This window comes from Grampus griseus, assembly GCF_964374135.1.
Source record: "Grampus griseus genome assembly, chromosome: 1".
Lineage (NCBI taxonomy): Eukaryota > Metazoa > Chordata > Mammalia > Artiodactyla > Delphinidae > Grampus > Grampus griseus.
Window position 1 is genome coordinate 172913023 of NC_139017.1, and position 12157 is coordinate 172925179.

At 40.1% G+C, this 12157-nt stretch overlaps 1 pseudogene across 1 annotated transcript; it reads left to right on the forward strand.

Annotated features, from left to right (window-relative positions):
• The first annotated feature begins 4973 nt into the window (after positions 1–4973).
• On the forward strand, positions 4974–6163 carry LOC309837283 (mevalonate kinase-like; annotated as a pseudogene). Its single transcript has one exon. The product of its transcript is annotated as a mevalonate kinase-like (transcript).
• The last annotated feature ends 5994 nt before the right edge of the window (positions 6164–12157 follow it).

Consider the following 12157-nt stretch of genomic DNA (forward strand, 5'->3'; position numbering starts at 1 on the left):
TGTCCAGGATAGGCAAATCTATAGAGACAAAAAGCAGATTAGTTGCCTAGAACTTGGCAGTTAAAGGGAAATGGGGAGTAACTCTTATTAATGGATATAGGGTTTCATTCTGGAGTGAGGAAAATGTTCTAAAAGTGATTACTGACTATAACTATGAATATGCTAAAAACTGTTGTATTCTTTAAACGGGTAAATTGTATGGTGTATGAATTAGATCTCAATGAGACTTTTACCAAAAAAATTTATTGTAGGCTTATTATATGCCATGCGTTGTGGTGGTCATTGTGCATAAAAATAAGACAGACTCTATCCCTTCCTAGTATTTCCATATATATATATATATATATTTTTTTTTTTTTTTTTTTTTTTTTGCAGTACGCGGGCCTCTCACTGTTGTGGCCTCTCCCGTTGCGGAGCACAGGCTCCGGACGCGCAGGCTCAGCGGCCATGGCTCACGGGCCCAGCCGCTCCGTGGCATGTGGGATCTTCCCGGACTGGGGCACGAACCCGTGTCCCCTGCATCGGCAGGCAGACTCCCAACCACTGCGCCACCAGGGAAGCCCTCCACCACAATTATGTAACAAACTCTCAATAGTTGAAAGGTTAGACTGCTTCCACACTGGGATGAACATCCTTGCAAAATTATATTTCTCCACCTCTCTCATTCCTTTCTTAGAAGACATTTCAAGAAGTGGAATTATTTAGGTAAACGATGAAGTTATGAATGCTCAAGCTGCTCTGACATGCTTCCATCCTTGACATGTGAGAGAAATACGGCCATTTCTGTTGATGAGCCCAGTGAAGAACAGCCCATTGCCCATTTTCTTGAGGCTTACTGGGCTACCTGATATATATAGCAGGCAGCCCAGGACAAGTCATTTCTACCATCACTCCCAAAATTTACTGAGGTTGGACCAAGCTTGAGTTGATAAGTATAAGAGCTTCCCTCTCCTTGCCACCCCCATCTTCTGCCCCCGTGTCTTAGATCCACACTCCCCTTGACATTTTGAAAAGGAAAGAAAGGGTCCAAAAATGAAAATGTGTTGCTTTTGAAATAAAAAATGAAAAGGCATGAGTTTTGTAAGGGCTGAGAGAAAAGATAAATGAGTGTGCCAAGGTGCCAAGAGAAGAAAAGAAGGTACCCGTGAGATGGGCAATCCAAAACAGCCTGCCCTTAGCGGAAGCACATGCACAGTCACCTAAGCAGAGCCCAAGGCTCTCTCCCTTAACAGGAGTCAGCCCTGGTTCACTGGAGTCCCTCTAGGCTTTGGGTCTTTGCACAGTAACAACTGAGGTCAATCAGTTATTAACGCTTCCTCTAATTATTCTCCAAGACATGGGAATTCACATTAAAGTGGTAACCTAGCAAAGCAGGGTGACAGCTCTCTGCCTCTGTGTGTGACAACAGCCAAGCTGCTTTCATTCTCAAGGTCATTCTTCTGATTTGTAAAATAAGAATGTCCTACCCAACAATGTTTAAGACAGGGATATTTGGGTCAGCAATAATGATGACACAGTCACAAATGCAACGTGTCACAGCATCTCCCAGTGTCTGTAAAAGCCTCCAGAGTTACTGTATCCTTTCACGTGGGCCCACTCTGGACCACAGGGCTAGCAGTGGAGACTCTTAGCTGCCCTGCCTCCCTCCTTCTCCGTACATGGGAGGTGAGCATTCTCATGTGCTATAAACAAGACCTCTTGCTTTGTCACAGGTTCAAGTTCACTCTGTCTTTCAACAGATTCCCTCTCCTCACTGTTCTGCTTAGTACAACTTTGCATTTGACAGAGCTCCGTAATTGCAGGAATGTGTAGAATGTTTACTCTGGCTGATTTAAATAGGGCAGCAAATCGTCTGACATTCCTCCCCTTAAGAGATGGAGAGCTGTGTCCCTCCCCTTGAATCTGGGCAGGTTTCTGACTGCTGACACCAGTAGAGTGTAGCTAACATGACACTATGGGACTTTTAAGGCCAGGGCCCTCTTTCTCAACCTTTTTTATTCATTATTTTCCCCCTCGAAAGCCTTTTTAGACATTTTCTCCTACTTGCATTTCCAACTCCATAATATTTTAATTCCACAAATATAGTTCTTGTACTGTATGTATATCTGTGTTTTTTTTACACAAAAAATAATGTTTTTCACACCTTTTCATGAATCAACTTTCGACCCCAGAAAGCAATATCACCTCTGTTGAAAATGCTTGGACTAGGCCATAAAAGGCCAGGTAGCTTCCCATGGATTCTCTTGGAACTCTACTCTTGGAGCTTTTAGGTGCTATGTATTAAGTGTATATATAGTATATATAAAGACTACCCAGCAGCTGCCATGCTAGACAGACCATCTGGAAATACAACATATACAGAAAGATGCCCCATAAGCTCAGCTATTCCAACCATCAGTCATGGGAGTCTTCCCAGCCCAGGCTCCAGACATGTGAGTAAAGAATCCTTCAAGAGGACCCCAGCTCCAGCTGCTGTCTGACTGTAATCACATTAGAGATACCAAGCCAGATTTGCCCAGACTAGCCAATCCCCAGAACCAGAGAGATAATAACACAATTTGATCACTTTGCTCTCACATGGTTTATTACCCAACAGATAGCCAGAACACTTAAAATGTACCAAAAGCTAGCCTAAGAATTCCACACTTATTCATTCATTTTATCCTCACAATATCCTATGAAGTAAGTACATACATTTCACAGACGGATTCAATTCTGGCAACTCATCCAAGAAGAACCGTAGGACTGCACTTTGCTTGGGAGCTACTGCTCCATGGCTGCTTCTAGCTGTAACGTTTTTTGGTTCTTCTACCCATCATAACACCTGTTTATACATTCTTTTATTCAACAAGCATTTATTAGTCATCACAAGCTAGGTACCATGCTAAGCATTAAGGATAACAAAATTAGTTAAAAGTCATAGCTCCTATACTCATGGAGACTGCAATCTAACAGAGAGATAAAAATGTTATCAATTCAGTTTGATAAAAATTACGGTAAGCGTAAGGCCAGAATGCTATGGATACAAGTGGAGACCCAAACCAGAAGAGGGGCAGGGGGAGGACAGGGAAGCCTTTCTTGGAAAGAGTGGCCTTTGGAAAGAGTTTTAAGAGAGAAGAGACACATGAAGGGTCTGAGATGGTAGTATAGGAAAACCCTGAGCTCACCTCCTCCAACGGACACACTGAATCTACACCTACATGTAGAACAATTCCTCCAGAAGAAAACCTGAAGACTGACTGAATAGCTACTGCCTGTAGAAGGACCACATAGAAATGTGTAGGAAAGACAGAGAATGGTATCCACAGGAACCCCACTTCTGACTCAGTGACCGACAGTAAGGAGCGATATTGCTGAGGAGCTAAACTCAGACTCACCCACACTGGGACACTGAGAAAACAGCAGTTTAAAGGGCACCTAGACTAGAGGGGAAATAAATCCATTTACTAACCTTAGAGCTTCTGCCAAATGGGCAAGGAGCCTTCTCCAGGATTGGAGGTACCAGTGAGCACCATTGTTTGCGTCCCTCCAGGACTTCCCTTGGCCCACACCCACTCCAGCTCCAGCCTTCTGCCAAAGTGGCCTCAGGCACGGTGCCCCTAAGGGACTTCCCCTGGCACAGGCCCATTTCGGCCCCAGCCATACTGTCAAAGCCACCAGTTACAAGCAGTCTATACAGGGGACACTTCCTTACAAGGCCACTCCTTCAAGACCAGGAGAGTAGCTTTTTTGCCTAATTTACAGAAACATAAAATGAAGGTCAAACAAAATGAGAGGGCAGAGAAATATGCACTCTACATAGGAGCATCTAGATATAAAAAGTAAATATTATCAGAAATAAAGGGAGAAATTGATAACACAATAATAGTAGGGGACTTTAATACTCCACTTACATCAATGGATAGATTATCCAGACAGAAAATCAATAAGCAAACACTGGCCTTAAACAACACATTATATTAGATGGACTCCCTCTCTCCCTCCCTCCCTCCCTCCCTCCCTTCCTCTCTCTCTCTCTCTCTCTCTCTCTCTCTCTCTCCCCCTACATATATATATATATATATATATATATATATATATATATATATATATAAAACATTCCATTTAAAAGCTGCAGAATACATGTTCTTTTCAAATGCACATGGAACATTCTCCAGAATAGATCACATGCTAGGCCACAAAACAAGTCACCATAAATTTAAGAAGATTGAAATCTTCTCAAGCACCTCTTCCTACCACAATAGTATGAAGAGAAAAAAAAAGAAAATTGTAGGCCAACGTCCCTGATGAATATAGATGCAAAAGTTCTCATCAAAATATTTGCAAACCAAATTCAACAATACATTAAAAGGATCATACGTCATGATCAAGTGGGATTCATTCAAGGGATGCAAGAATGTTTTGACATCCATAAATAAATCAATGTGATACACCACATTAACAAAACAAAGGATAACAATCATATGACCACCCCAATAGATGCAGAAAAGGGATCTGACAAATTTCAACATCCATTTATGATTTAAAAAAACTCTCAACAAGCAGGTATATAGAGAACAGAACTGAACCTAATAAAGGCCGTATATGACAAACCCACAACTAATATAATAGTCAATGCTGAAAAGCTGAAAGCTTTTCCTCTAAGATCAGGAACAAGAAGACAAGGACGCCCACTCTCACCACTTTTATTAAACCTAGTATTGGAAATCCTAGCCACAGCAATTAGGTATGAAAAAGAAATAAAAGGCATACAAATTGGAAAGGAAGAAGTAAAACTGTCACTATTTGCAGATGATGTGATACTACATATAGAAAACCCCAAAGGTTTCACAAAAAACAATGAACTATCAGAAAGAGAAATTAAGAAAACAACCCCAGTCTTACCCCCCGCCGCCCGCGAGCTTGGGGATGGAGTCCTGGAGCAACTCGGGCTCAGGAGCAGAGGGCCTGTGGCGACAGGACTCCCAGGAGCCATGTTGTCAGAAGTCCGCTAGTGTCTGCTCCGGGGAAAGTCATCCTTCATGGAGAGCATGCCGTGGTCCATGGCAAGGTAGCACTGGCTGTGGCCTTGAACTTGAGAACATTCCTCTGGCTTCAGCCCCACAGCAATGGGAAAGTGGGCCTCAACTTACCCAACATTGGCATCAAGCGGGCCTGGGATGTGGCCAAGCTTCAGATGCTGGACACCAGCTTTCTGAAGCAAGGTGACATCACAGCACTCACCCCGGAGCAAGTGGAGAAGCTGAAGGAGATGGCGGGCTTCCCCAAGGACTGTGCCGACCACGAGCACGTGGCTGTGCTGTCCTTCCTTTACTCGTACCTGTCCATCTGCCAGAGTCAGAGAGCCCTGCCCAGCCTGGATGTCACCATGTGGTCACAGCTGCCCACCGGGGCCAGCCTCAGCTCCAGTGCCACCTACTCCATGTGTTTGGCGGCTGCCCTCCTGACAGCGAGCAAGGAGATCCCAAACCCGCTGAAGGATGGCGAGGCCGCCAGCAGGTGGACTGAGGAGAACTTGGAACTAATTAACAAGTGGTCTTTCCAGTGGGGGAGGGTGATTCACGGGAACCCCTCCGGAGTGGACAAAGCTGTCAGCACCTGGGGAGGAATGCTCTGATACCAGCAAGGGAAGATTTCATCCTTAAAGAGGCCACCAGCTCTGAAGATCCTGCTGATCAACACCAGAGTCCCTCAGAGCACCAAGGTCCTGGTGGCCGGCATCAGGAGCAGGCTGCTGAAGTTCCCAGAGATCATGGCTCCCTTCCTGACCTTCATAGACGCCATTTCCCTGGAATGCTAGCGGGTGCTGGGGTAGATGGCAGTGGCCCCGGCCCCAGAGCGCTACCTCGTGCTGGAGGAGCTCATTGACATGAACCAGCACCATCTGAATGCCCTCGGTGTGGGCCATGCCTCGCTGGACCGGTTGTGCCAGGTGACCATGGCCCACAGACTGCATAGCAAGCTCACTGGCACAGATGGCAGGGGCTGTGGCATCACACTTCTCAGGCCATATCTGGAGCATCCAGAGGTGGAGGCCATGAAGCAGGTGCTGACCAGCTGTGGGTTTGACTGCTGGGAAAACAGCATCGGTGCCCCTGGTGTCTCCATCCACATGGCCGCCTCCCTGGATGCCCCTGTCCGGCAAGCCCTGGATGGCCTCTGAGATGAAACCACCCCACCACGAAGCCCCTTCTCAGATTATTCTAGGCACTGGAGTTGGCCTCTGTGCCGGCCAGTGGGCACCCAGCTCCTGATGTTGACTGGGAGGCCCCCAGCCCCTCTGTGATGCCCCTCCCACTGGCCATGCCCCCAGTCCCTGGAGTGAGTCAGGCAGCCCAGAAGCCATGTCTGTGTTCTACAACATTCTCTTGAGCCATGTGGAGTCCTCTGAGACTCAAGGGTCTCTTTCTTGTCCTCCCTGAAGCACCCACAGACCCACAAATTCCCTGGCAGAGCTGCTTGGATCCCAGATGCAGGGGTCTGGTTCCCAGAGCAGCGGGCCTTCTCCCTCCCTCCACCTCTGCTCACCTCCCCCAGGAAGCCTTCCCAGGCTGTTCTCTCCAGCTAGACTGTGGGTCCCCCTAGGGGGTGTCTGGGTGGTGGTCTTTGTCTTCTACCCTGCAGCCCAAGGGTTGGCCTACATCTAGAAGGGTGGATGTGCAGTTTCTTCCGGTCTGAACCCAAAGGGTTTGCAGAAAAGATGGCAAAGGGGGAATAAAAATATCTTGAGTTAAAAAAAAGATAAGAAAAGAAAAGAAAACAACCCCATTTACAATTGCATCAAAAATAATAAAATACCTAGGTATAAATTTAACCATGTACTCTGAAAACTGTAAGACACTGGGGAAAGAAATAGAAAACAACACAAATAAATGAAAAGATGCACTGTGCTCAAGGATTTAAATAATCAGTATTGTTAAAATGTCCATTGTATCCAAAGCAATCTACAGATTCGAGAAATCCCTATCAAAATACCAATGGCATTTTTCACAGAACTATAAAAAATAATTCTAAAATTGGTATAGAACCATGAAAGACCCTGAATAGCCAAAGCAATCTTGAAAAGGAACAAAGCTGGAGATATCATGCTCCCAGACATAAAATTATACTACAAAGTTAAAGTAATCAAAACAGTATGGTACTGACACTAAAATAGACACATAGATGGAACTTCCATCAAACAGAGAGTCCAGAAATAAACCTATGTTCATATGGTCAATTAATCAATGACAAAGGAAGCAAGAATACACAATGAGGAAAAGACAGTCTATTCAATAAATGCTGTTGGGAAAATTAGACAACTATATGCAAAAGAATGAAACTAGACTACTTTCTTATGCCATATACAAAACTAAATTCAAAATGGATTAAAGACTTAAATGTAAGGCCTGAAACCATAAAACTCCTTGAAGAAAACAAGTAACCTTGTAAAACAGGGTTTTGTTTTGACATCAGTCTTAGCAATACTTTTTTGGATATGTCTCCTCAGGAAAGGGCAACAAAAGCAAAATAAACAAGGGGGACTACATTAAACTAGAAAGCTTTTTCACAGTGGGAAAAAAACACCAACCAAATGAAAAGGCAACATACCAAATGGGAGAAGATACAAACTATATCTGCAAACTATACATCCACTAAGGGATTGATATCCAAAATATATAAAGAACTCATACAACTCAATAGCAAAAAACCCCAAACAATCCAATTAAAAAGTGGGCAGAAGATCTGAATAGGCATTTTCCCAAAGAAGACATACAGAGGTCCAAAAGTTATGTAAAAAGTTGCTCAACATCACTAATCATCAGGGAAATACAAGTCAAAGCCACAGTGAGATATCACCTCATACCTGTTAGAATGGCTATCATCAAAAAGACAAGAAGCAACAAGTGTTGGTGAGGATGTGGAGAAAAGGGAACCCTCATGGCTGGTTGGTGGGAATGTAAATTGGTGCAGCCACTATGGAAAATATTATAGAGATTCTTCAAGAAATTAAAACTAGAACTATAATATAATACAGCAATTTCACTTCTGGGTATTTATCCAAAGAAAACAAAAACACTAATCAAAAAGATATTTGTACCCCTATGATCAATGCAGCACTATTTTCAATAACCAAGATATGGAAGCAACCTACATGTCCATCAATAGATGAATAGATAAAGAAGATATGGTGTATATATGCAATGGAATACTATTCAACCATTAAAAGAATGAAATCTTCTCATTTACACTAACATGGATGGTCCTGGAGTGTATTACACTAAGCAAAATAAGTCAGACAGAGAAAAATAAATACCACTGGATTTCATTTATATGTGGAATCTAAAAAAGAAAACAAAACAGAAACAGTCTCACAGATACAGAGAACAAATTGGTGGTTGCTGGGGTGGGTGGGGGAGGGAACAGATGAAATAGGCAAAGGGGACTAAGAGATACAAATTTCTAGCTATAAAATAATGTACACATAGAAAATATAAATAATATTGTAACAACTTTATATGGTGACGGACTTCATAATATATAAAAATACCAAGTTACTACTTATACCTGAAACTAATATAATTTGTATGTTAATTATAACTCAATAATTCAATAAATAAATGGGAAAAAGAAGACTTAGCCAAGAAAAAAGACAGGGGCTGGTATTCCAACAGAATTACAGTTGTGCAAAGTCAGGAGACAGTAAAGTATATTCAGGAAATTGTCAGTGATTTTCAGGAATTTGGGCATGAGTGAAGGGAGAAGACAGTTCAAGGTGAGCAACTCATCTGGTTTGCCTGAGACTTTCAGAATTTTAAAACTGAAAGCCTCACATCCTGTGAAGTCCCTCAGTCCTAAGAAACCAGGACAGTTGCTTTCCCCAGGCAGGCCAGAAGGGAGCACCAAATGGTATTAGTGAAGCAGAAATTGCTGAGTGGAGGCTACACAGTCGTGAACCATGTAAGCCATTCTTGGGCAGTTTTGACTTCATCCCCAGGACAAATACGGAGTCAATGAAGGATCTTAGGCAGGGCTAGAGATTTGATTATTTAACAGCAAACTGGGGTTGAGCCAGAGCTGAAATGAGAACTAACTCCATGTGCTTGGGGCACAATAGTCTCTTCACTTCTCTACCAGTGTTCAGAGAAGCTTTTCAACATCATGAGATGTTTGCAGATGTGGAACTAGACGCCTACTTGCATTTCCAGCTGACACAGAGCCCAGAACCCTGGGGAAGAAACCATGAATCTCATCTACAACTCCCTCTCTACTACATACTGACACACTCCTATATTTTAAAAAAAGGAAGAGAAGAGAACTCAGCAAAGACCATCCTTGACCCGATGTCCCCTCCAGCCACTATCCTATTTATCTATTCTCTTTTATGGAAAAACTGCTCTGAGAGTTGTTCATTCCTGTTCTCTCCAAATCCTCACCTTCCATTCTCTTTTGAATGTATGAGAATCAGTCTTTTACCCTGAAACTAACCTGTTACATTAAAAATGTTCATCCCAAGGTCACCACAAGTTCCATATTGTCAAACCCAATGGTTAACAATCCACATTTCACTCAACTCTCAACATCACTTAATACAGTTGAGGACTTCCTACTTTTACAATTTTCTCCATAAAGTTTTATGGTTTTCCATGTAGATGTCTTATAATATCTTTGGTTATATTTATTCCTAGGTGTTGAATAGTTTATGCTACTTTAAAAGCACACTTTAAAGGAATTTTAAATTTTTATCTTATATTTGTTTCCACACTTTAAAGGAATTTAAAATTTTTATCTTATATTTGTTTCCAGTGTGTAAAAATAAAATTAATTTTTATATATTTAATTGTATCCAGCAAGCCAGCTAAATTCACTTATTAATTCTAATAGAGTACCTGTGGATTCTTTTGGATTATCCACTTATACAATTATGTCTGCAAATTATAACCATTTTATTTATTTTTCTTACCCTACTTCATTGGCTAAAACTATCAGTAGAACATTTAATAGAAGTGGTGATAGTAGATTTTTTGTTTTATTCCTGCCCTCAAAGGGAACACTTTCAGTATCTCCTCATTAAGTCAGATTCTTGCTATTGGTTTCAATAGATGTTCATTATCATATTAGAAACATGCCTTCTAGTCCAAGTTTGATGAGAGCTTTATTATGATTGAATGTTGAATCTTATAAAATGTCTTTTCTCCATCTATTTAAAGAATCGTATAGTTTTTAATAATGTAATAAATTCATTGATTGACTTTAAAATGCTAAACCAACTTTTCATTTATGAGATAAACTTTACTTGGTCAGGATGTATTACCCTTTTTATATAGCACTAGATTCAGTCTGCTAATATTTTAAGTTTTTCTTTTTTTCTTGATTACCCTTGCTGGGGGATGACCAATTATATTAATCTTTTTAAATAATCAATTTTGGGCTCTATAAATGTTTCTATTGTACATTTGTTTTCTATTTTACTGATTCAATTCTTTATTTTTATTATTTCCCTTCTCCAGTGTTTCTTGAGCTTAATATGCTGTTCTTTTTAGAGCTTCTTGAGATGAAAACTTGAGTTTTTCAACTTTTCTTCTTTTTCTAACATATGCATTCTGTGTTGTAAATTTCCTTCAAGCATTGTTTTAGTTGTATTTTAACAGCTTGAGTGTCATGATTTCATTATCATTCAGTTAAAAATATTTTAATTTTCATTATAATGTTTTCTCTGATTCATGGGTTATTTTGTAGTATATTGCTTAACTCCTAAACATTTGGGAATTTCTAGTTACCTTTTCATCACTGATTTCTTACTTAATTCCACTGTGGCCAGAGAATGTATTTTGTATAATTTCAATCCAGTGATATTTACTGATATTTGTCTTATGGACAATTATTTGTCCTATTTTGTAAAGGTTCTGTGTGTTCTTGAATGTATTTTCTGCAGTCGTTAGCTGCAGTATTCTACATGTGTCAATTAGGTCAACTTTATTCATTGTGTTTTTCAAATATTTTATTTTTTTTAAATTTTTTGTCCACTTATTCTATTGATTAAGAGAAGTATCTTAAAATCTCCAGCTGTGATTGTATATTTATCTATTTCCCATTTTAATTATATCTATTTGGGATTTACATATTTCGAGGCTACCTTAGTAGGTGCATACAAATTTAGATTTGTTATACATTCTTGTTGAAAGGACCCTTTCATCACTGTAAAATTTTCTCTTCATGTCTAGTAAATTTTTTTGTCTTAAAGTCTACTTTGTCTGGTATTTTTATAACTACACCAAATTTCTCTTGGTTAGGATTCTCATGGTATAACTTTTTCCACCCTCTTACTTTTACCTTTTCATTGTCTTTATATTTAAGGTATATTTCTTATAAGCAGTATACAGTTATTGTCTTTAAATCTAGACTGGCAATATTTGCTTTTAATTGAGCATTTGCTCAATTAAAGGGAGCATTTGCTCCCTTTACACTTAGTGTAAATTCTTGATATACTGGGATTAAAACTACTTTTTCACTATTTGTTTTACATTTGCTTCCTGTTTATTGTTCAATTGTGCTTTCTTGCCTTCTTTCAAATATTCAAGTACTTTTTTATTATTTCACTTTCCTCCTTCCATCAAATTCTCACTTATATATTACTTTATTATTTTAGTGGTTACCCTAGAGATTGCAATATGCATGCTTGGCTTATTAAAATCTACCTAAATTAGGACATTACCATTTTTTGGACAATGCCAGAACCTTCTACACTTTAACTCCATTTGCCCACCTCTTGCCTTTTGTAACTGCTTTAGTTTATATTTTTTTCTGTGTACATTTTAAGCCCTATAAGGCATTACTACTACTGTTTAAGTTGACAGATTTCAATTAGATTTACCAGATACAGACCCTTTCCAATCCTTCCTGAATAACCATGCTTCCATCTAGAAGCACTTTCCTTTTGCCTTAAGTATTCCTTTTAGTGCAGTTCAGTTTTTTGTTTTCTAAACATTTCTTTATTTTAATTTTTGAAGAAATTTTTGCTGGATATAGGATTGTAGGTTAGAATTTATTTCTTTCATTAATTTAAAGAGCTTTCATTGCCACTTGATTTCTATCATTTTTGCTGAGGAATTGGCTATTGGCCTTATTGTTGCTTCTTTGAAGGTAATGTATCTTTTTTCTCTTGATGCCCTTAAGA